This window comes from Procambarus clarkii, chromosome 9 (genome assembly GCF_040958095.1).
Source record: "Procambarus clarkii isolate CNS0578487 chromosome 9, FALCON_Pclarkii_2.0, whole genome shotgun sequence".
In the NCBI taxonomy this organism is placed as follows: Eukaryota; Metazoa; Arthropoda; class Malacostraca; order Decapoda; family Cambaridae; genus Procambarus; species Procambarus clarkii.
In genome coordinates, this window is record NC_091158.1 from 44,346,133 (window position 1) to 44,369,713 (window position 23,581).

A 23,581-nucleotide genomic window follows, 5' to 3' on the forward strand; every position below is an offset into this window, starting at 1 on the left:
ATCCATGCTTTAAACGTATGATGCATTTAGGTGACAATAAATTATTGTCTGTCAGTTCCAGACCAGTCATTAAAATTGCTCATACTAATTACATTGGGTTCCAGATTCTTGAGCTACCAAAATACAGTTTGTACCATTTTTGGTATAGGGTACTTAAGAAGCACTATACAGATAGGGCAGCACTGATATACAGCGATACAGACAGTTTCATCTTCAGTTTAATGACTGAAGATGACTCACGAGATGGGGAAAGAACCCCTTAGATCATGAATCGATACCAGTAACTTCCCTGAAACTCACCCCTTGTATGATCCTTCTAAAAAGGGTGTTTTAGGTCTTTTAAAGTCAGAGGTGTCAGACAGACACATCCTTGACGTTGTAGCTCTCAAGCCCAAAATGTATAGTTTGCTGTTGCACAACAATTCAAATTCCATTACCGCTCAGGGTATCCCCCACGCTGTGCAAAGATCTTTAACTCATAGACATTTTAAAGAAACCCTTCACAGTAATGGAGTAGTAAATACTTTCCAATACTACCAAATTAGGAATTTAGGAGGGCAAATGGTCACCACCCATAATACTAAGAGGGGTTTAAGTGCATTTGATGATAAACGCTATTACCTAAATAAATACAAAAGCCTAGGCTATGGTCATCCAAACATACCACCTGAGCCCCACCCATCCACCTCAACCCAAGGGGTGACCGCTGGAAGTGAAAGTGATGACGTCATTGAGCCACAAGGAGAGGAAGGGCGACACCCTTCCAGTGAGAGTGAACGCTATGACGACAGTACCCCCTAGGAGAGGAAGAAGAACCACAACACCCCTTTCTCCCTCTGGATGATGACTCATCATCATCATCACCCGAGGAGGGGGAGGAAGACCCCACAACGGACCTGTGGGCACGGAGGAGGGGTCTGGTTAGACAATATTATGGAGGGGAATTAGATTACGACTACGTTTAAGTCACCATGTACTTTTGTTAATATATTGTATAAAACAAGTGTTATTTCTTTTCACCCTCTTTTATTTTGAGTATATATATATCCTATATAGCTCCGGACATATATGCACATAGTCCTGGAGGGGCCATTAGGACTTGTTTAAATATATACATCCTTAATTAGTCCTATATAATGACGTAGTGATATAAAGGTGATACACAGAGTAAGTGAAATATGGCGGGGGCTCACCGTAGACTACAATTTAAGGTGGGCCTATCTGTCACCCCGCCTCTGATTCCATTGTCTGATAAATGGGCCTACCTGGCTCCCCCCCAATTTTAATGACATATATATATATATATATATATATATATATATATATATATATATATATATATATATATATATATATATATATATATGTCGTACCTAGTACCCAGAACTCACTTCTCAGCCTACTATGCAAGGCCCGATTTGCCTAATAAGCCAAGTTCTCATGAATTAATGTTTTTTCGACCACCTAACCTACCTAACCTAACCTAAGCTAACTTTTTTGGCTACCTAACCTAACCTAACCCATAAAGATAGGATAGGTTAGGTTAGGTAGGGTTGGTTAGGTTCGGTCATATATCTACGTTAATTTTAACTCCAATAAAAATAAATTGGCCTCATACATAATGAAATGGGTAGCTTTATCATTTCATAAGAAAAAAATTAGAGAAAATATATTAATTCAGGAAAACTTGGTTTATTAGGCAAATCGTGCCTTGCATAGCAGGCCGAATACGACGTTCTGGCTACTAGGTACAACACACACACACACACACACATATATATATATATATATATATATATATATATATATATATATATATATATATATATATATATATATATATATATATATATATATATATATATATATATATATATATATATAACTGAAAACTCACACCCCAGAAGTGACTCGAACCCATACTCCCAGGAGCAACGCAACTGGTATGTACAAGACGCCTTAATCCACTTGACCATCACGACCGGACATAATTCAGTTGCATATTGTCCTGGGGACCATTCAGGCTTGTTTGCATTTGTGTTCCTCACGTGTGCCCCAAAGAATGAGGTGATTTGGTAAAAATGCTATGCCCAAGATTACCATCCGAGTGCCGGCGGTGGGGTGGTTCAAATAGCTTCGGCTATCACCTCATTATGTCCGGTCGTGATGGTCAAGTGGATTAAGGCGTCTTGTACATACCAGTTGCGTTGCTCCTGGGAGTATGGGTTCGAGTCACTTCTGGGGTGTGAGTTTTCAGTTGCATATTGTCCTGGGGACCATTCAGGCTTGTTCGCATATATATATATATATATATATATATATATATATATATATATATATATATATATATATATATATATATATATATATATATATATATATGTCGTACCTAGTAGCCAGAACGCACTTCTCAGCCTACTATGCAAGGCCCAATTTGCCTAATAAGCCAAGTTTTCATGAATTAATTGTTTCTCGACTACCTAACCTAACCTAACCTAACTTTTACGGTTACCTAACCTAACCTAACCTATAAAGATAGGCTCGGTTAGGTTAGGTAGGGTTGGTTAGGTTCGGTCATATATCTACGTTAATTTTAACTCCAATTAAAAAAAATTGACCTCATACATAATGAAATGGGTAGCTTTATCATTTCATAAGAAAAAAATTAGATAAAATATATTAAGTCAGTAGGCCAAGTTTTCCTGAATTAATATATTTTCTCTAATTTTTTTCTTATGATACACTCTGTCGTGATCCAGCCTGTACTCCTCTTGACATACCCGAGAATATTCTAAGGAAACTACACCAAGCTTGTACTAAAGAGGCACCCTTCTTGAGCCCGGATGGGCACATGTATAAGCAAGTAGATGGGGTCGCCATGGGTTCTCCCCTAGGTGTCCTGTTTGCAAACTTCTACATGGGTACCATCGAGCAAAAAGTCTTAGTCGACATGAACTTGAAACCGGCCATATACTGCAGGTATGTTGACGACATTTTTACACAGGTACCTGATGACAGACATCTGCAGAAGCTGAAGGAGGCATTTGAGCAGAGTTCCGTGCTGCGTTTCACTTACGAGATGGAAAAGGTTGGGAAGCTGCCCTTTCTAGATGTAACAGTCATGGAAAAGAGCGCAGGTTTCCACACTGCAGTCTACACTAAGGAAACGAACATAGGAATGTGCCTAAATGCCAACAGCGACTGCCCAGACAGGTACAAGAGGAGTGTTGTTAACGCATATGTCGACCGTGCTCTAAACCACAGATCAGAATGGAAGCAAGTCGACGAAGAACTCTGTAGGGTAAGGCAGGTCCTAGTCAACAACGGCTTCTCTAATGGTTTCGTCGAAGACATCATAAGAAGGAAAGTGAAACGCCATGCAACCTCTGAAGAGACAACTAACACAACACCTATACCCCTTATTAGACTATTTTACAGGAACTTCTTTTCCACAGCTCATAAAACAGAGGAAAGGGTCCTGAAAGATATTGTTAATAGAAACGTTATCCCTACAGACAAAAATCAGAGGATACAACTGACGATTTACTATAAAACCAGAAAAACGGCCAGCCTACTCATGAGAAACTCTCGAGACACAAAGCAGAACGCTTTAAAAGAGACCAACGTCGTCTATGCCTTCAAATGCCCACTTGGGGACTGTAAGCTCCAAAAAAAACAGTATATAGGCAAGACAACAACATCTCTTTCTAGGCGTTTAACGATGCATAAACAACAGGGCTCCATTAAGGAACATATAATCTCTTCCCACAACCAAACCATCGCCAGAGAAATCCTAGTAAACAACACAGAAATCATTGATAGATACAGCGATAGCAGACGGCTTGACCTTTGCGAGGCACTGCACATTAAGAAGTCAACACCAGCAATCAACAGCCAATTAATGCACAACTATATTCTACCCACCTCAAGACTCCGCTCCAATATAGAAGCATCAAGAAATATGGACCAATAGGCTTTCTACAATCACTTCCATTTCAATACCCATTGTTTCGTGTTCAGTCTTGTGTTGATGAAATTAATACCCTATTAATGCCACCTCTTGTTCTGTCTTGTGTTGATGAAATTAATACCCTATTAATGCCACCTCACCCCATCCACCTCACTCAAATGTAGATATAAACAAAATTGGAGATGCGTAAGTTCTATTCAGTTGTGTATTTGTAAACTAAAGTCTTTGAAAATGTAATAAGTTTTACGAAACGCGCTCGTGTCGCGTCAGACTACAAATAAAAATGAATTTTGGAGAATTGATTTTTGAATTACCTCCAACAGTGAAAAGAATTGTACGAAAGATTGAGAAAATTTGTGTTAGAGTTATTAATCTTACGTTTTCGGTCATATTTAATAATATATGTCTACAGGAAAGACTGCTACCAAAATATACTAATAACTATATATATATATATATATATATATATATATATATATATATATATATATATATATATATATATATATATATATATATATATATATATATATATATCGTACCTAATAGCCAGAACGCACTTCTCAGCCTACTATGCAAGGCCCGATTTGCCTAATAAGCCACGTTTTCATGAATTAATTGTTTATCAACTACCTAACCAACCTAACCTAACCTAACCTAAGGTTTTCGGCTACCTAACCTAACCTAACCTACAAAGATAGGTTAGGTTAGGTTAGGTAGGGTTGGTTAGGTTCGGTCATATATCTACGTTAATTTTAACTACAATAAAAAAATTTTTACCTCATACATAATGAAATTGGTAGCTTTATCATTTCATAAGAAAAAAATTAGAGAAAATATATTAATTCAGAACAACTTGGCTTATTAGGCAAATCAGGTCTTGCATAGTAGGCCGAGAAGTGCATTCTGGCTACTAGGTTCGACATATATATATATATATATATATATATATATATATATATATATATATATATATATATATATATATATATATACAGGCGATGAGTCACAATAACGTGGCTGAAGTATGTTGACCAGACCACACACTAGAAATTGAAGGGACGACGACGTTTCGGTCCTTCCTGGACCATTCTCAAGTCGATTGTGACTTGACGAATTTCGTCGGACGACGACAAAACGACGTCGTCCCTTCAATTTCTAGTGTGTGGTCTGGTCAATATATATATATAATATATATATATATATATATATATATATATATATATATATATATATAAATATATATATATATATATATATATATATATATATATATATATATATATATATATATATATATATATATATATATATATATATATATATAAATATATATATATATATATATATATATATATATATATATATATATATATATATATATATATATATATATATATATATATATATATATATATATATATGTCGTACCTAGTAGCCAGAACGCACTTCTCAGCCTACTATGCTAGGCCCAATTTGCCTAATAAGCCAAGTTTTCATAAATTAATTGTTTTTAGACAACCTAACCTACCTAACCTAACCTAACCTAACTTTTTCGGCTACCTAACCTAACCTAACCTATAAAGATAGGTTAGGTTAGGTTAGGTAGGGTTGGTTAGGTTCGGGCATATATCTACGTTAATTTTAACTCCAATTAAAAAAAAAACGTCCTGCATAATGAAATGGGTAGCTTTATCATTTCATAAGAAAAAAATTTGAGAAAATATATTAATTTAGGAAAACTTGGCTTATTAGGCAAATCGGGCCTTGCATAGTAGGCTGAGAAGTGCGTTCTGGCTACTAGGTACGACATATATATATATATATATATATATATATATATATATATATATATATATATATATATATATATATATATATATATATATATGTCGTACCTAGTAGCCAGAACGCACTTCTCAGCCTACTATGCAAGGCCCGATTTGCCTAATAAGCCAAGTTTTCCTAAATTAATATATTTTCTCTAATTTTTTTCTTATGAAATGATAAAGCTACCCATTTCATTATGCAGGACGTTTTTTTTTTTAATTGGAGTTAAAATTAACGTAGATATATGCCCGAACCTAACCAACCCTACCTAACCTAACCTAACCTATCTTTATAGGTTAGGTTAGGTTAGGTAGCCGAAAAAGTTAGGTTAGGTTAGGTTAGGTAGGTTAGGTAGTCTAAAAACAATTAATTTATGAAAACTTGGCTTATTAGGCAAATTGGGCCTAGCATAGTAGGCTGAGAAGTGCGTTCTGGCTACTAGGTACGACATATATATATATATATATATATATATATATATATATATATATATATATATATATATATATATATATATATATATATATATATATATATATATATATATATATATATATATTTATATATATATATATATATATATATATATATATATATATATATATATATATATATATATATATATATATATATATATATATATATATATATTGACCAGACCACACACTAGAAATTGAAGGGACGACGTCGTTTCGTCGTCGTCCGACGAAATTCGTCAAGTCACAATCGACTTGAGAATGGTCCAGGAAGGACCGAAACGTCGTCGTCCCTTCAATTTCTAGTGTGTGGTCTGGTCAACATACTTCAGCCACGTTATTGTGACTCATCGCCTGTATATATATATATATATATATATATATATATATATATATATATATATATATATATATATATATATATATATATATATATATATATATGTCGTACCTAGTAGCCAGAACGCGCTTTTCAGCCTACTATGCAAGGCCCGATTTGCCTAGTAAGCCAAGTTTACCTGATTTAATATATTTTCTCTAATTTTTTTCTTATGAAATGATAAAGCTACCCATTTCATTATGTATGAGGTCAATTTTTTTTATTGGAGTTAAAATTAACGTAGATATATGACCAAACCTAACCAACCCTACCTAACCTATCTTTACAGGTTAGGTTAGGTTAGGTAGCAGAAAATGTTAGGTTAGGTTAGGTTAGGTAGGATAGGTAGTCGAAAAAAACATTAATTCATGAAAACTTGGCGTATTAGGCAAATCGGGCCTTGCATAGTAGGCCGAGAAGTGCGTTCTGGCTACTAGGTATGACATATATATATATATATATATATATATATATATATATATATATATATATATATATATATATATATATATATATATATATATATATATATATATATATGTATATATATATGTCGTACCTAGTAGCCAGAACGCACTTCTCAGCCTACTATGCAAGGCCCGATTTGCCTAATAAGCCAAGTTTTCCTGAATTATTATATTTTCTCAATTTTTTTCCTTATGAAATGATAAAGCTACCTATTTCATTATGTATGAGGTTAATTTTTTTTTATTGGAGTTAGAATTAACGTAGATATATGACCAAACCTTACCAACCCTACCTAACATAACCTAACCTAGCTTTATAGGTTAGGTTAGGTAGCCGAAAAAACTAGGTTAGGTTAGGTTAGGTAGGTTAGGTAGTCGAAAAAAACATTAATTCATGAAAACTTGGCTTATTAGGCAAATCGGGCCTTGCATAGTAGGCTGAGAAGTGAGTTCTGGCTACTAGGTACGACATATATATATATATATATATATATATATATATATATATATATATATATATATATATATATATATATATATATATATATATATATATATGTCATACCCAGTAGCCAGAACGCACTTCTCAGCCTACTATGCAAGGCCCGATTTGCCTAATAAGCCAAGTTTTCCAGAATTAATATATTTTCTCTAATTTTTTTTCTTATGAAATGATAAAGCTGCCCATTTCATTATGTATGAGGTAAAAAAAAAAAATATTGGAGTTAAAATTAACGTAGATATATGACCAAACCTAACCAACCCTACCTAACCTAACCTAACCTATCTTTATAGGTTAGGTTAGGTTAGGTAGCCGAAAAAGTTAGGTTAGGTTAGGTTAGGTATGTTAGGTAGTCGAAAAATAATTAATTCATGAAAACTTGGCTTATTAGACAAATCGGGCCTTGCATAGTAGGCTGAGAAGTGCGTTCTGGCTACTAGGTATGACATATATATATATATTTATTTATGTCGTACCTAGTAGCCAGAACGCACTTCTCGGCCTACTATGCAAGGCCCGATTTGCCTAATAGTGCGATTGATTTTCTTTATTTTCAATAAATTGTTTCCTATTGGTTTATTTTAAATATTATTATTACATTATATTAAGAACATTAATTATTGATTTAGTTGTGTTAGTTTAGGTTAGGTTAAGATAGATTAGGTTTGGTTAGGTAGGGTTGGTTAGGTTCGGTCATATATCTACATTAGTTTTAAGTTAAATTAATTTAAACAAAATTAACTCATACATCATGAAATGAATAGGTTTATCATTTCACAAGAAAAAATTTAGAAAAATATATTAATTCAATAAAACTTGGCTTATTAGGCCTAATTAGGCTGATTTGTATACTCACCTAGTTGTGTTTGCGGGGGTTGAGCTCTGGCTCTTTGGTCCCGCCTCTCAACCGTAGAGAGTAGTAGTATGTAGTGTGTAGTAGTATGTGTGTGTAGTAATGTATGATTACACAGGGTATATACACTCCAGGTTAAAGAGAGACTGCTGTCTATGAAGAGGAGAGATTTCCATGGTAGCTTTACATTGTATGATTTATAATCATTATATGTAAGGGGCGAGCTGTGCGATACCCTGTCTGTTATTATTGTGTTTGTTTCTAATTACTGTGTAGTAATCAACATGTGTGATTGTTAATTGTGGTGTGTGATTTATTGATATGTGGGATTATCATTATGTGTTGTGTGTTTTAGGGTCAGTGATTATATATGTAATTATATTTACTGTGCTGTGTAACCAAAGTACTTATGTACTGTTTTGCTTGTCTGCGAGACAAGGACTTTGTGGAATCTTTAAGTGATCAATTAGGGATTCATGGAGAGTTAATGAGGGTAATTAACTTCACCAAGGGGATTTTTTTTCTATTTTTTATGTATAAAACAAATACATGACAAGGAAAACATTACAACATTAAGGCACCGAAGCACCAAAAGATAAACCTTACACCAGCACACACCACCCAACAACATAACACCAAATGACATGCAAGCAACACAGAACAAATACAATACAGATAACACACCACAGCTGAACATACGTGAACACAATAAAAATATAGTGGACAATTTTCATAGTGCAAAACGTAAATGAGAATCCATGGAACAAGCAAAATTCAATAGAAACACACAATAATAAACTGCACAACACAGACGAGGCGCGCCAAGTTACATACAGTAAAAACCACACAATGGCGAAAAATTAAACATTTAGAAGCAAAGGTACAAAGGTAAAAAAAAATTACTATAAACACAACCCACGGAACACTTGGCTCACACAGTACAGAAACACGCGATTGTTCGACCGGAACACACAGGAACCGTGAAACAAACGGCAAATACAACCCAGACACACATGAAAAACACCGGAACACGCAGGACCCGACAAAAAAACACCACACTCACCAGAAGCACACACACACACACAGAACAACATGAGAAACACAACACAGAAGATAAGAGTCTAACACACATTACAGTATGAACTAAGCACAAAAACAATGTACACAAAGGTCGTAACTAGGCAAACAATACAACCACATAGCATACAATACAATAAGTTATAACCGTTTCGTGAGCACGTAATGCAAGCACAAAACTACCCATATTTCTAGGGAAACTCCGCCTTTGGAAACCGCAAACAGTATGCCTCCCAAACGAGCTTGACATCAGCAGACACCGGTCTACCTGGCGACGCACAAGGCTGAGGCATCAGCTACGGCACCCCATAAACAAAACACTTCACCCTCGGCACCCAAATAGTATAGAGGCACCACGGCGCCAAATACACCCGGCTATCCACAGTAAGTTCCAAAGTCGGCAACGCATTGAGCGGGACTACATTGGCCGATACCACAGGGAGTTGTGCAGCATGAGGGGTTCGAGCACCAGGGGACGGACAAGGGTAGCCACAGAGGTCCGTATTGATAGTCACACGGTTCTTCACTCCAGGGGGAACCACAGGGAACGCACATTTGCCAGGGCCCCTACCACCGGGCACAGGATCAGAGGGCTCCCGGGGCACAGGTTTCATGAGAACCACCACAAGGAGCAACCTCCCAAGGAGGGGAGGCACTAGCAGCAGTCGTCGTAGGCGCCACAGGAGGCCGCACAGGCCCCTCCATCACATCATCCTCCAGAACGTCACACTCTGCAGCCCACCCACGAGGGGGCGACACACTCCTAGTCTTCCGGGAACGCTGGGACAGAGGCCGCTAATCATCCGAACTGTCGCCTGCAGCAGGAGGCATCCCAGTAGAGCCCACGGCCGGCCGCAAGTCACCGGGCAACACACGATCCGTAAAAACATCATCTTCACCCACACGGGGTACAGGCCCACACCCTTCAGGCAACACAGGAGCTGGACATGGGACCGGCGGAGGCGAAGGAGCCGGCGGGGCCGGTGGAGGTGAAGGAGCTGGCGGGGTCGGCGAAGGCGAAGGAGCCGGCGGAGGCGAGGAAGCCGACGTCGGGGGCGGGTCCGCACCCCCACCAACTCGACACCCACACCACCAACCACACTAACTGGAGCGGCACCCATCACTGCGGCCGTCCTCTCTCACAAGGGGTATCATCCACAACCAAGACATCCTCACGCTCGGGCAAGGGAGGAAAATCCACTTCATGAAACACATTTACCCGATCATACATCCGAGTGTCGCAGGCAGCAGCCAAATGTCCAACGTGGCCACATTTAAAACACGTCCGAGTCTACCCACGGTAGGAGAAGCAGACCGTAAAGCCAGCAAGCGCGAGAGAAGAAGGCACATTCCCATGAAGAGCCAACCATCTTAGCCGTTCTGTAACCATTACCGAGCCCCTTCACGTCCCCGGTCGTGTATCGACAGGCACGAATAGAGTCTACAGGCCCATACCTGGCAAGAGCCCGACGGAGAAGATCCTCAGACATTTCAAATGGCGCATTCTTATTAGACACATATGTGTACTCCACACTCAAATTCGTCACAGTCACAGAGCCAAGACCGTTGCTCAGCCCCACCACATTGTCCTCATACTGGTCGAGAAACTTCCGGAACAAGCCACTCTCGGCGAACTTCACAACTATTCCGTCGTCACGAACAACCTGTAGAAAGACGAGATCTTCCACTTTCACACCCATAACCGCAAACAGAGTGTTGCTTACGATGCCAATATCCACCCGACAGGCAAATGTCAGCCCAGCCGAGTCCTTCCTCTGTAGTGGCGGCACGTAAGTCCCCATACTGAGACTGAAAAACAGTCACCCTGCAGTGGCAAACAACCACCCGTCAGGGCAACCAACAATCGCCCAATGTAAACACCAGCAGGGAGACCAGGGGAACGTCCGACCCGGCTGGTGGTTGCCAACACACTCCCCTCACCAAGGGGATTCGCGATCTTTTGACAATAGCTGTCGAGAGGGTGACTGTGTGATGAGTTAATGAAATACGTTCTGTATTAATTAGCTGTCTGTTTAACAGTAAATTAAGTACTCAAGTTAATTAAGGGTAATTAATGCCAGCTGTCGAGAGGGTGACAGCTGTGTTGACTTAATGTTAGAACACAAAAATTCGTTCTGGATTAATAATACGTCTGTGGGACAGTTAATTAATCACTAAAATTAATTAGGGTAATTAACGCCAGTTGTTGAGAGGGTGTCAGCTTTGTTGAGATTAATGTAATTCATTCTGGAGTAATTGTCTGTCAGGGTAACGAAATTACTCAAGTTGGCAGCCGTTCTCTGGTACTGTGTGTGGGAGGGCGCTGTTTGGAGTGTCGGCGACATGGGGACCCCCCTACCCCCTGTTCGCTGGACCGAGACCATTTGTCTTGAATTTTCTAGTCGTATGTCATACCCTGCACTTGAGATTGTATTGCTGGATTTGCTAAGAGTTTGTGTAGCCGAAGTGTATGGACTCCAATTGTTAACAACCCACTGGGTACTTATGAAGTTTCGCTCTGCAGCAGTTTATCGGGCCTTCATGGCGAGCTATGACGGGCGAACATTTACGCTCCCTGGAGACGGGGGTACCATCACTATTTCGGACCGCTGTTGTGCTGTGACTTATGTGGCGCTGCAAAGTGTGCCTTTCGAGCTCCCAGAGGCCCTCCTCCGGAGGTATTTTGGCCAGTTTGGAGCGGTGGTTTCCCTCCGAATAAACTCCGTCTCTTCAGGCAGGTTGCGCGGGGTCTCGTGTGGGGCTCAGACTCTCACCTTGCGGCTCAAGTCTCCTATTCCTTCTACAGTTACCTTGATGGGGTACACTATGCGGGCCTTTTATGCAGGCCAGCCAAGACAGTGTTTTCGTTGTGGCCTTGAGGGGCACCTGGCAGCTGGTTGCACTGGTCGCAGCTGCACCTGTTAATTTATTCCGAGAAGAGGATTTTCCCCCATTGGTGGCATAGGACCTGTTGCCTAGTGATGGTGTGGGTGGGGAGGTTCTCCCTGCCGTCTGCTAACCCGGTGCTGTTACCTGGTTCCTCAGCTGGTGTGCTGGTGCGTTCGGAAGGTGGTGTGCGTGACGGGGTGGTGGTGTGTGGGGCCCCGCTTCTGTGGTCGGTCGGAACCTAATGCATGTACCAGTACGTTACCCAGTGTGCGCCCCGGTGCGCCTCCTGGTGGCAGGCCACCTCGTACAGGCCCCTGCAATGTGATCTCAGCGTCCGGGGAAGTGATCAGTAGCTCTCAGTCCTTGAAAATTGTTGTGGATGAGCGGGTGCGTCCACTCCCGTTGTGCTCATCTACCGTCTGGGTGCCGCGGGCACAGGCTTTTTTCTATGACATACCGGAGTACATGCCTGACCCTTATGCATATACTGATTTTCCGGTGTCCGATGGCGAACTGCTGGCTTGGGAAGCTTACTGCTTACGCTTTCCGGCACAGGTCTTCCCGGATAAATATGTGTAGCACTTGTGTTTGATTTTTATCCTCCCTGTATTTCTGTATTTTTGTATTTGTTGTTTGCTGTATGTACGTTTTACTGCTTGTTTCGTTCGACCCATTTCGTTGTTGGGTGTGGTGGTGGGGTGGGTCATTGCGTGTATGTGTTATTTGGATGTTTGTTCCCGGTTCCTACATATTCTGGAGTTTTTTGTTTGGGGGCTTAGAGTGTGTGTATGTAGCCAGTTTTTCCGGTTCCTACTCGTTCCAGTGTTGTGGAGTGTGTGTGGCTCTGTGCTTTCTTATTTATTGTGTCATGTATTTTGCCCCTGTCTTACTTGTGGTACGCGTCCTGTCCTGAGTCTGTTTATTCCGACTCCCGGTACCTGTGTGTTCCGGTTTTGTGTTCGTATGCTTCGTTTTGTTTCCTTACCCTTCTGCTTTTGGACATTCTGTTTGTTGTCCTGTTTTTATGTTTTTGTTGTTCCTGTCCTTTTCCTTGTTCAATGTTCCATGTTTATTGTTATATGTTTGTGTACTGTTTTCCTGTTTTTATCTTTTTTGTTTTTGTTTATATTTTTCCGTGTTTTCCTTCATGTTTCATTTTGTGTATAATTTTTGTATAGTTAACATTTTCTTGTTTCCTTGTACAGCGTCATGTGCCTTAGTTTTTATTCCGCTTTGTGTTATTCAATACCTGTGTGAGATTCCAGACTTTATGTTTCATGTTACTTGATTTTCATTATTTCTGTTCTTTGTATTATGTGGTTATACGTGTTTGTCTTTGTCTTTTTTGCTTTTATGTTTTGATTTTATGTGTGTGGTGTTTCTTTTATGAATAAAAAAAAATACTCAAGTTATTAAGATCAATTAACATCATCTAAGTGATTCCACATGGTTCTTAATTGCAGGGTGCTGTAAGTGTTTTGGGCAGTAATAATTATAATTATTATATATTTCTGAGAGGTGTTCAGTGTGCTGTGTTGCTTGTCGATGCAACAAGGCTTTGGTGTAATCTTTAATTTGCAATTAAGGATTCAATGAGTTTTGATTAGGGTAATTAACATAACCAAGGGAATGTACAATACTTGGATGAGGGAACTGTTGTGTTGATAACATTATTGAGATTACCTTAGTTCATTCAGGTTCCAGTATATGTTCGCCGAACAGCTAATTGATCACTCAAGCTAATAAAGGGTAATTACCATCATCTTAGTGCATTTACATAGTGGTGAGGGACTGTCGAGGGGCGACGGTGTTTGAGTCAACGTATGCACTCAGTAGTAGTTATCTATCCGTGCTACAGCTAAATAATGACTCAAGTTAATTAGGATGGTTAACATTTTACAGTGTTTTGACTGACGGTCGTGGGCGAAGTCATTGAGATTCAGAGATTAATATAACATGTTCTAGATTAATTGCCTCTCTGTTTGACAGCTAATTAATAGCTCAAGTAAATTAGGGTAATTAATACCATCAAAGTGAATTTTCAGTGTTTGATGAGAACTGTTTTGAAAGTGTTGAGAGTAACATAATTTGTCAGTATTAATTATCGGTCTATGGGAAAGTTAATTAATTATTTTGGTTAATTAAGGGTAATTAACCAAATCCAAATGTATTGACATAGACTTGTGGGGGGAAGACTGCCAAGAAGGTGGCAGAAGTGTCCTGCTGAAACTCATTTTGATTAACTCGTTATTCATTTAACAGCAATTAAGGCAATTACTCACTGAATGCTTTATGTCAAGTGTTTGTGTAATTAATAGTTAGCGAGTTATCATGTTAATAGTTTTACTTGTCTGGGGAAGACAAATGTGTGATTAACATAGATTACCTGTATCTGACTGTCCAGCTGACAGTTCAATTAATGTAATTAATCACAGAGATCAATTAGTGTAATTGATTAGGCACTTGTTTTGGTTGCTCGTCTTTAGAGACGAGTGTTAAAGTAACTTGTGGTTACCGGAGACTTGCCTGCCATTGCTTTGATTGCATTGTAACTTTATTTCAGGGTGCTGCAGAAAGGGTTAACATAACAGATGGGGGGTTACCGGAGTAGTGTCTCGTGAACCTGCCTTGCCTTGCTTTGATGTCATTGTAATCTAATTGGAGTGTGCTGCAAGTGTTATTGCAAGATACGTCCTAAGTCAACACTCCGTAATGTTCAGTTAGTTTATTATCAGCCCGAAGCATCAACAGACAGGAGTTTCGGTTTCGGTTTCAAGGCCCTAGAGTAGGCAAGCAGGGGATTGAAGACAGGGGCGAGGATGCAGAAATCTTGAGCAAAGAACTGGAGACGAGGTGAAGAGGGGAGATGAAAGATCGGCGCCCAACCACCGTGGGTAAGAATTGCAGCTGATGCTGCGGTTTGGTGGTAGAGTGGAGTTCTCATGGGTGCTCGCTGATGTGTCGTGTAGGAGGCAGGGCTTCTCGTCTCGGTGTTCTTTTCAGCTTTGCGTTGGTGTTCAACTGATTCCTTGATTTACTCGGGCGCAGATCGTCGGTGTTTTTCTTCTTCCCAGGCCTCCTGGCCTGTTTGTTGGTCTTGCTTCGTGTTGATACGGTGAGGCTATCGTTGGAGGTAGGTTCCAGCCGGAAATCTTCTGTTGTGTAGGGTTGCTTCAGTGGAGGAGATGGTATTCCCACCGAGACGTCCTCATCTGATGAGTCAGCTGAGTCAGAAGTAGATGCAGTGAATCTTGGAGGTTGAGTTCTTGCCTGTTGAAGCTTAATGGGAGGTGCAGCTGATTTAGGACGTGTAGAGGGTTCGCACACGAAAGATGGCACTGTATCAGTAGTCGATAGAGGAGGCATCGGCGTCTGGGTGGCTTGTGATGAAGTTGCTGGAGGAGTAGGCTTTGCTGTTGATAGTAGATCCGTGAGCACGGCGGCGTTCACGGTGATGTCAGGGACCAAGACTGTATCTTGAGAACTTGAAGTGGTGTTGGTGAAGACTTCTTTAGGAACTATAAAAGCTGGAAGACCATTTGTTTTGTATAGAATATTTAATATTCTTACGTATTCCCGGGGGTTATTGCAAGCTATCATGCTGGCCGCCAATGTTAATGCTTGCACTGTGCTGTTCAGTGGTCGGTTGGTGTGGGCCGGTGGTGATGGCTGGCTCGACGAATCGCTGGTTGGCGTTTGGGAGCTGGCTCCCCATTGGCTGCTAGTAGCAGTGGGACGTCCTCCCGGGAGCTCCGGGAAAATGGCGGCTTGGGCGTTGAAACCTGAAGTAGAGGTGGTCGCTGATTGGCTTGTTGCTTCAGAGGTACTGACTACAGACAGGTACAGACAGGAGATTGTTGTTATAATTGAAAGGAGGTAATTAGACAGGAGTCTTTGCTACACTTGGCTGTGAATAGCTGTCTTTAATGTGTCACTTACAAACATTAAGGTAATGTCAAGATTGGTGTTGTAGTAGACTTAGTTCTTTTTTTAATAAATTGTTATTGTTGGTAAGAGAACTGTCTTTATATCATACACTTCAATATTATTGTTCCACACGTTTCCTGCAAATAGTCATGTGAATTTTAATAAAGGCCCTGCTTCTGGGATCGAACCCGATTCACAGCTGCACACATAAAATACATTTGTTGTGAGAACTCGTGACCTTCCCATATTATTGCACTTAGCATTTGAGGAGGTCAAGTACCTAGTACATAAGAATTTCAACCTGGTTGATGTCCGGGCGGTTGCTCTTGCCCTTCTATGAAGTAAGTTTAAAGTTCAAGTTGTTCTTGTGCAGTCCTTTCTGCGTGCATTCAACCTTCAAGGAAAGGTAAATAGAATATTAAAATACAATCCTTGACAAATCCTATTGATGCTTGACTTTTGTTGATGGTTCAAGCGCGGCAATTGTTTATGTCATTATATATTATGTTAGAGTGAATGCCATATGAATAACATTTTCAGTGAAAATGAACCTTTAGCACCATATTTTGTTGAACAATTATGTTTAACAGTAGCATTGGTCTTTAATTTAGTAAATATTTAAATATATATGCTTTATATTTGACCAAGTATGGAAAACAGTAATTGTATGTCACTTTTATCGCATTCATAACCAGATACAATATGGCTCTGGAACGAAAATCCTTTATTGAATAACACAGTATTGCTCCTTTAGCCAGTTGTTTTAATTGTCTATCATTAACCTGTGCAACCTAAACAGTTATCATTTGTCTGTGATGTATGGATTTTGACTCTAATATTATTAAACAAATATTTCTTATTATATAAAGTAGGAGAGGTCTATGGTATTGTAGGGGCCTGACATTAAAACTTTGAGCTATTATGAATGTTCTGAAAATATTGTGGTATGCTTTTAGTGGCATATATGGCAAAAGGGAGAGCCCAGGAGTTCTACATCTCTTAGTTGTGATGGAAAGGAAGGGGAAAGTTTTATATACCCACACCACAGGCAGGGTAGATGCTACTGCTAGCAAAATCCCATGTGCCCAGATCCGCTCTATAGTGAGGTGTGTGATATCTTTATACACCCACCAAAGGCAACACAGAAGATTGCTGTTCAAGATGTTCCAGACGTCTCCCTTTTCCCATCTGTGTTGGGGAAAACTTTAATACCCTCATAGCTGGTAATGAGGTCCCAGGTGTCCTCGCCCCCTCCCCCAACCAAAGATTCCATGCTAAAGAGGCCTTTTATGATAATTATATAAAGTGATTTTGAATAACATGATATGATACGAATGATTGTGTTTAGGTTTAGGGGTATCTTTAACAATTATAAAGGTTATCGTTATTAACTGATGATGGCAACAATGTTTCTCTTTCCTCCATCAAGCATCGTCAAATAGCAACTTTTAGATTCCAGTAATAGTTACTTTGGTTAAATAATGGCAACAATGTTTTTTTTCACAGGCTAATATTACCAACCTTGTATTGCCGAGCCTTAATGATGTAGGACACTTATAATGGTCATTTTACAAAGATGGAGCTACCGGCTCACCCTAGTAAGTTCATCTATTGTGGGGTTTTGAATACCTTCATTCTGGGAGACCACCTGCTGGATATATGGAATGATTAAAGAAATAATGTCACAGAGATTTATTACTGGTAGGCATTTTTAGTCCAACTAAAGTCAGATCGAAGCTATTTGAGCTGTGCATTTGGGAGGGGGGTGATTTGGGGGAGAGGCAGCATAGGGCCAGAATGAATTGATGTTAAATACTGAGGGTGCGCTCATATATTCAATGTCATAGTATGATTAGTTTATATTGTGACGGAAAAATGACGAGTAGAGCTGTGGTTATTCTGGCGGATGGAATGCAAATTACATTATATAAAAAAAAGGTAAAACAAAGTAAATAAAACTGCTATTGAGCTCTTTACGGAGTTCCACCTCGTGAACTCTAGAGAGCACGTCGGCGACGACGTTGTCCGAGCCCTTGATAAAGATGTTCATATTGTAGTTCTGCTGATACAAGGCCCAGAGTAGCAAGTGCTGGTGCTGGTTAGAGAAATGGGTCTGATGCAGGAACTGAAGAGGATGTTGATTGTAGAAGATGTTGATGTAGCACTGTAGGACTCAATGAAGTACAAGTCGGTTGGAGAACTTAGCCTGTTGAATGGATCAAAGGGAATGGTGATCCAAGGAGTTGTTGATGAGATGATTCATCAGGAACGTGGCGCAGCGTAGCATGTGCTGGTTGGAGAACTGGGTCTGCTGTAGGAACCGAAGGAGGTTGTGATATAAGATGTTCACATGGTGCTGCAGGACCCAGCGGAGTACTAGACTGTTGTTGAACTGGGCCCGTTGCATGGACCGCAGAATATTGAAGTCTGAGGAGATGAGATTGTAACCTAATAGATTAGGTGATTCGTTGTGTTGTACGCTAGGCAGGATGTTGAGTGGCTCCTTTATCATGGTAGTATCTGGAGTGCACGATCCCAGCTCGCTGTGGTGTCATGGTGTTCCAATCGCCAGTGTTGCTGTTGTTGATAGAAAACCCTTCGTCTTCCCTAACACCTGGCGAGGCGAGAATGTAATTAGTAAAAGAAAAGGTTTTATGCCTTTCAAATGCAATGGAAGGCAAGTTGTCTTACAGTATTTTAGCTGAGGGCAGTTAAAGTTGTCGAGAGGAGCACGTTTATTTGGATTTCGTTCGTAGGTAGGAGGATCTTTCCAGGTGTTGGACAAGATCGAGGACTTGGAATCATTGCAATCAGGAGAAGTACAATAAGAAGGGCTAGACAGTACCTGGGAGATATTTGTCTTACACAGGTTGTTGGAAAGAATGGTGTCACCCCTGCTCCGACTCTCCTGGGGATGTCTGCACTGCGGGCACAGATTCCCGACGGGCTTCACAACATTAGCAGCCATACTGTTCTGGACGGAAACTGCTGTAGGAAACATTGTGGTAGAACACGGAATATTATTAATATGCAAGTTACCTGAGTTTGTCTTGGACAGAGGCTGTACCATATTGTTGATGGGATGGCTGAACGGCTCAGGAGGCACTGGTACCCGAATCACTGGTGCCTTGGATAGAGGAGCGTTCTGTTTACCTGTCATCTGAGACGTGTGGCAAATTTTTAGAAAGATCTTGATATCATGAACCATACTTTGCCAGTAGTAGTCCTGTTTCAGGGCCTTGTAGGTCTTGTAGAAGCCATAGTGCAAGTGAGAGCCATGGACCAGATGCATATCTAGCCGTAACCTGATGGGAACTACCAGTTTGTTGAAGTTAGCCCACTCGTCGTCCTCCTTCAATTTCTGGGTCTATAGCGACGGTAGAGTACTTGATTCTTTACGAAAACCCAGGGATTCAGTCTGATCGTGTCTCTGCCTGAAAAAATACAGATGTTAGGGATTGATCGTCTCTATGCAACTTACGGAACTCCAATAGGTTGAGATTCGGTGGGAGGCTATGAGAATCTTGAGGGACAGCTGGAGCAGCTGGTTGCGGTTGCATAGCTTGGCCGCGTGTCGTCACCAAGACAGGATGGGAGATGTCCTCAGAATCGTTGATCGGTTGGGCCTCCTCTGCAACATATTTAATCACAGGATCATCCACTGATGAGTCACATACCTGGGTTTTGTCTCTGATTATGAGGTTCGTAGGTAGTTGATCTTCTGCCAAGTCGTTGCCCAGGAGAAGTTGAACTCCTGGCATGGGGAAAAACAATTCCCTGATAGCGACTTGGACTTCACCACGAACGAATGAACAATCCAGGCGGACTCTTGCGAGTGGGTATGGAGTAGCTGCAGTAAGGTCAGTGATGAGGACGGTTTCTCCGATGCAGGAGACGTTGGATGCAACTGAATTGAAGAGTATCGATTGTAGAGCTGTAGTGGCTTTACAAGAATAATTACTATGCTATGTATCCTCACAATCCAAATGTACCTTCTAGTATATATATATATAAATAAATAAATAAATAAATAAATAAATAAATAAATAAATAAATAAATAAATAAATAAATAAATAAATAAATAAATAAATAAATAGAGAAGCTGTGTCCCTCGAGATGTTAACTGGGATCCTTTCCTTCGAATCTCCACCGCTGGCAGACAGTTCCGGGGTATAGGTGTCTGTTGAAGAGAGAAAGATCAGAGGATGGAACAAGAATTTTCATTACAGGATTAGGAATCTTATGAATTTTAGGAGGAGGTGATTTGGGCTTAGTGGTCTCACTGCTGACCTTACAGTGAGGACTGATACACTTTTCTATGGTATGCCCATAATATTTACAATAGCGCAGTAAAGTGAGTAGTTTACATTACTATTACTCACTTTATCAGGACTGGACTCAGAGGGTTTACCAGAAGGTGTATCGAATGACACTCTGTGAATGAGACTGTAGGAGTCAGCCAACTGTGCACACCTAGTAAAGTTGTTTTTTTCCTTTTCTGTAATGTATATGAGTAGGAACACGACGAAGGAATTCTTTCACCATAATGAGGTTGACGAGATCTGCAATGGAGGTGACTTGGGCTGCTTCCAGCTACTTCATAAAATATCTTTTCTTATTGTTGGCGAACTCTAGGTTAAGTATTAGCACTGGTTTTAAGGTAGTCCCTAAATTTACGCCTATAATTCTCTATGGATAGGAGGTAGGCATCAAGCACTGCCTGTTTCAGCACCTTGTAGTCCGTTTCTGAAAGTATAGTACTGAGGGTCACGGCGGCTCTACCTGTCAAATGAGACTTGAGAAGTACAGGCCACTGATCATGAGGCCAGCTGAGTTGGTTAGCTAGACCCTCAAATGAAGTAAAGAATACATCTACTTCAGTCTCGACATAGGATGGCATTAATTTATTTGCTTGAAAAAGATTAAAATGTACCGGGAGTTTAGCTTCTGCTTCTTAGCGCCGAGTGATGTGGACGGTTTCAAGGTCAAGCTCTTTACGTCGGTGCTCTAGAGCGATGGTGGCTTCCCGTTCTTATACCTGAAAAGCTTCCTGTTCACGTTGATGTTGAAGTTCAGCTTGTTTCTTCTCATGTTCACGTTAGATTTCAAGTTCACGTTCTCTTACCTGGAAAGCTTCCTTTTAGCGTTCACGTTGAAGTTAAACTTGTTCCTTCTGGAGGACAGCTTGCTTCCTCTCACGTTCACGGTGGAGTTCAAACTCTCGTTCTTTTACCTGAAGAGCTTCCTTTTTGAAGAACAGCTTGTTCCTTTTGGATCTGAAGAGCTTCCTTCTGACGTTCACGTTCTATGTTGGCGAGATCTATCTTCATCTTCCTGGCTGCCAGGGCGCTCTTATCTACAATTAGATGTTATTCATGAGCTGCTGAGGTAATTTGATCATTGTCTACGAAAAAGTCTAGAATGAGGTTATGGAGATCAGTTTTAGTGGCTCCATGAGGAGGAGTAATATGGTACTCGTTTACTAGAGTCAGCAGTTCAGCCTTGGTGGCACGGATTAGTGTGCCCACTTCATCTTCTATATTATGGCGAAACGTGGCAAGGCGGATCATGGTGAATGAATTTATAGAAAGTAGTATGCAGAGAAATACCTTCAAATGGTGAACCAATATATGATGTGTCAGACTGACAGGATGACGTGGCAACTTTAAACTATCCTGTGTAAACTTAATGGTTATAAGCCAAGGTTACAATAATTGACATGAGTAATTAAATCTAGTAATTAAATTGATTACTTAGATCAAAGGGTGAAACGAAGTGTTTCGAGAATGTAGGGATTCTTGTACCCAGTACTCTATATATGACGAGGATAAGGGCAAGAGGGGTCCTACTTGAATTGCGAAACAAAATTGTTTCGAAGGTAGTCAAAAAAATGTAGGGATTTCTTACTCGGTACTCTATAAATGACGCGAACAAGGGCAAGAGGTGTCCTACTAAACTAGAAAGTAGTTACAGAGTTATTACTCTTCGTGCTCTGGAAAAGAATGGTAACTCCCTACATGTGTAGGTACCATAATCTCTGACCGAAGCTTAGGGGGGCAGAGAGTGTCAATATATGACGAGAACTGATGTATGTGTCCCAACCATACAGTGAAGTCCTAAATGCGAGAGGAACTATGGTCCAGTACTCCCTTATAAGTTCGGGGTGCAAAAAATAGGCGTATTAGCCTGGGGACAGACCAAAGTTCTATGGTACCAAAGAAGGGTGATCTGCCTGAGTGAGAACTCTCCTGAAGGGACGAGAATAAGGTGGAAACCACAGGATATAGCAAAGATTATTAGACAACCAATTACGAATATGAATTAGTGCATAAAACACCCAAATAATCCTAAGTCAATCCAACAGTCAAAAATTGCTACACCTGTAATGCATACATTATTAAGCACCATTAAAATACTCCAATTGGAGTTCTGAAAAGAGAAACATGTGTTAAAGTCAAGTACAATTACTACAACTTTAAGTAAAGAGTCTAGGAGCATTACCTGAACAAGACTCCTGGCACAGGCCCCCACTTTAATGTGACGGAAAAATGACGAATAGAGTAGTGGTTATTCTGGCGGATGGAATGCCAATCACATTCATAAAAAAAGGTAAAACAAAGTAAATATAATTGCTATTGAGCTCTTTACGGTGTGATAGCTGCGGGATAAAGTGCAATGAATGAAAAAATTAAAATATTTTTATATATCCAAAAAATTACTTTAACAATTACAAAAATAGATCCTCTATGAAACTTGGCTTATACACAGTGCAGAAAAATGTAAAAGAAATAAACATGTGAATGTTACGTTAAGATAAAAATTACAGGTGCAGGGAAAATAATATATACATAAGCTACGAAAATTAACCACCACCCAGGGAAGCGAGAGTAGAGGTGCAGCTGGAGCACTGAAGAGTATTCTGCTGTCTAGTGGCTGGTGAGCTCCTAATATACACGGGTGCAGCCGTGTAGGTGGCGATGGTGTGCAGGTAATTGTCAGCCAGCAGACGTAAACGAGCAGTAGGCTTGTTGACCAGAGAGTGGAGCTGGCTCCCAGACACCAGGTGTGTCGGGGTCATGGGTACTGGGGGTTATGGAAGTAGTGGTGTCTTGTCTAGACACAGGCTTCTGGTCACGTATTGTTGTTGCTGTTCTGGATGTTGATTTCTTACACTTGAGTATGTAGATATATTGTTGTTGAATAGGCGATG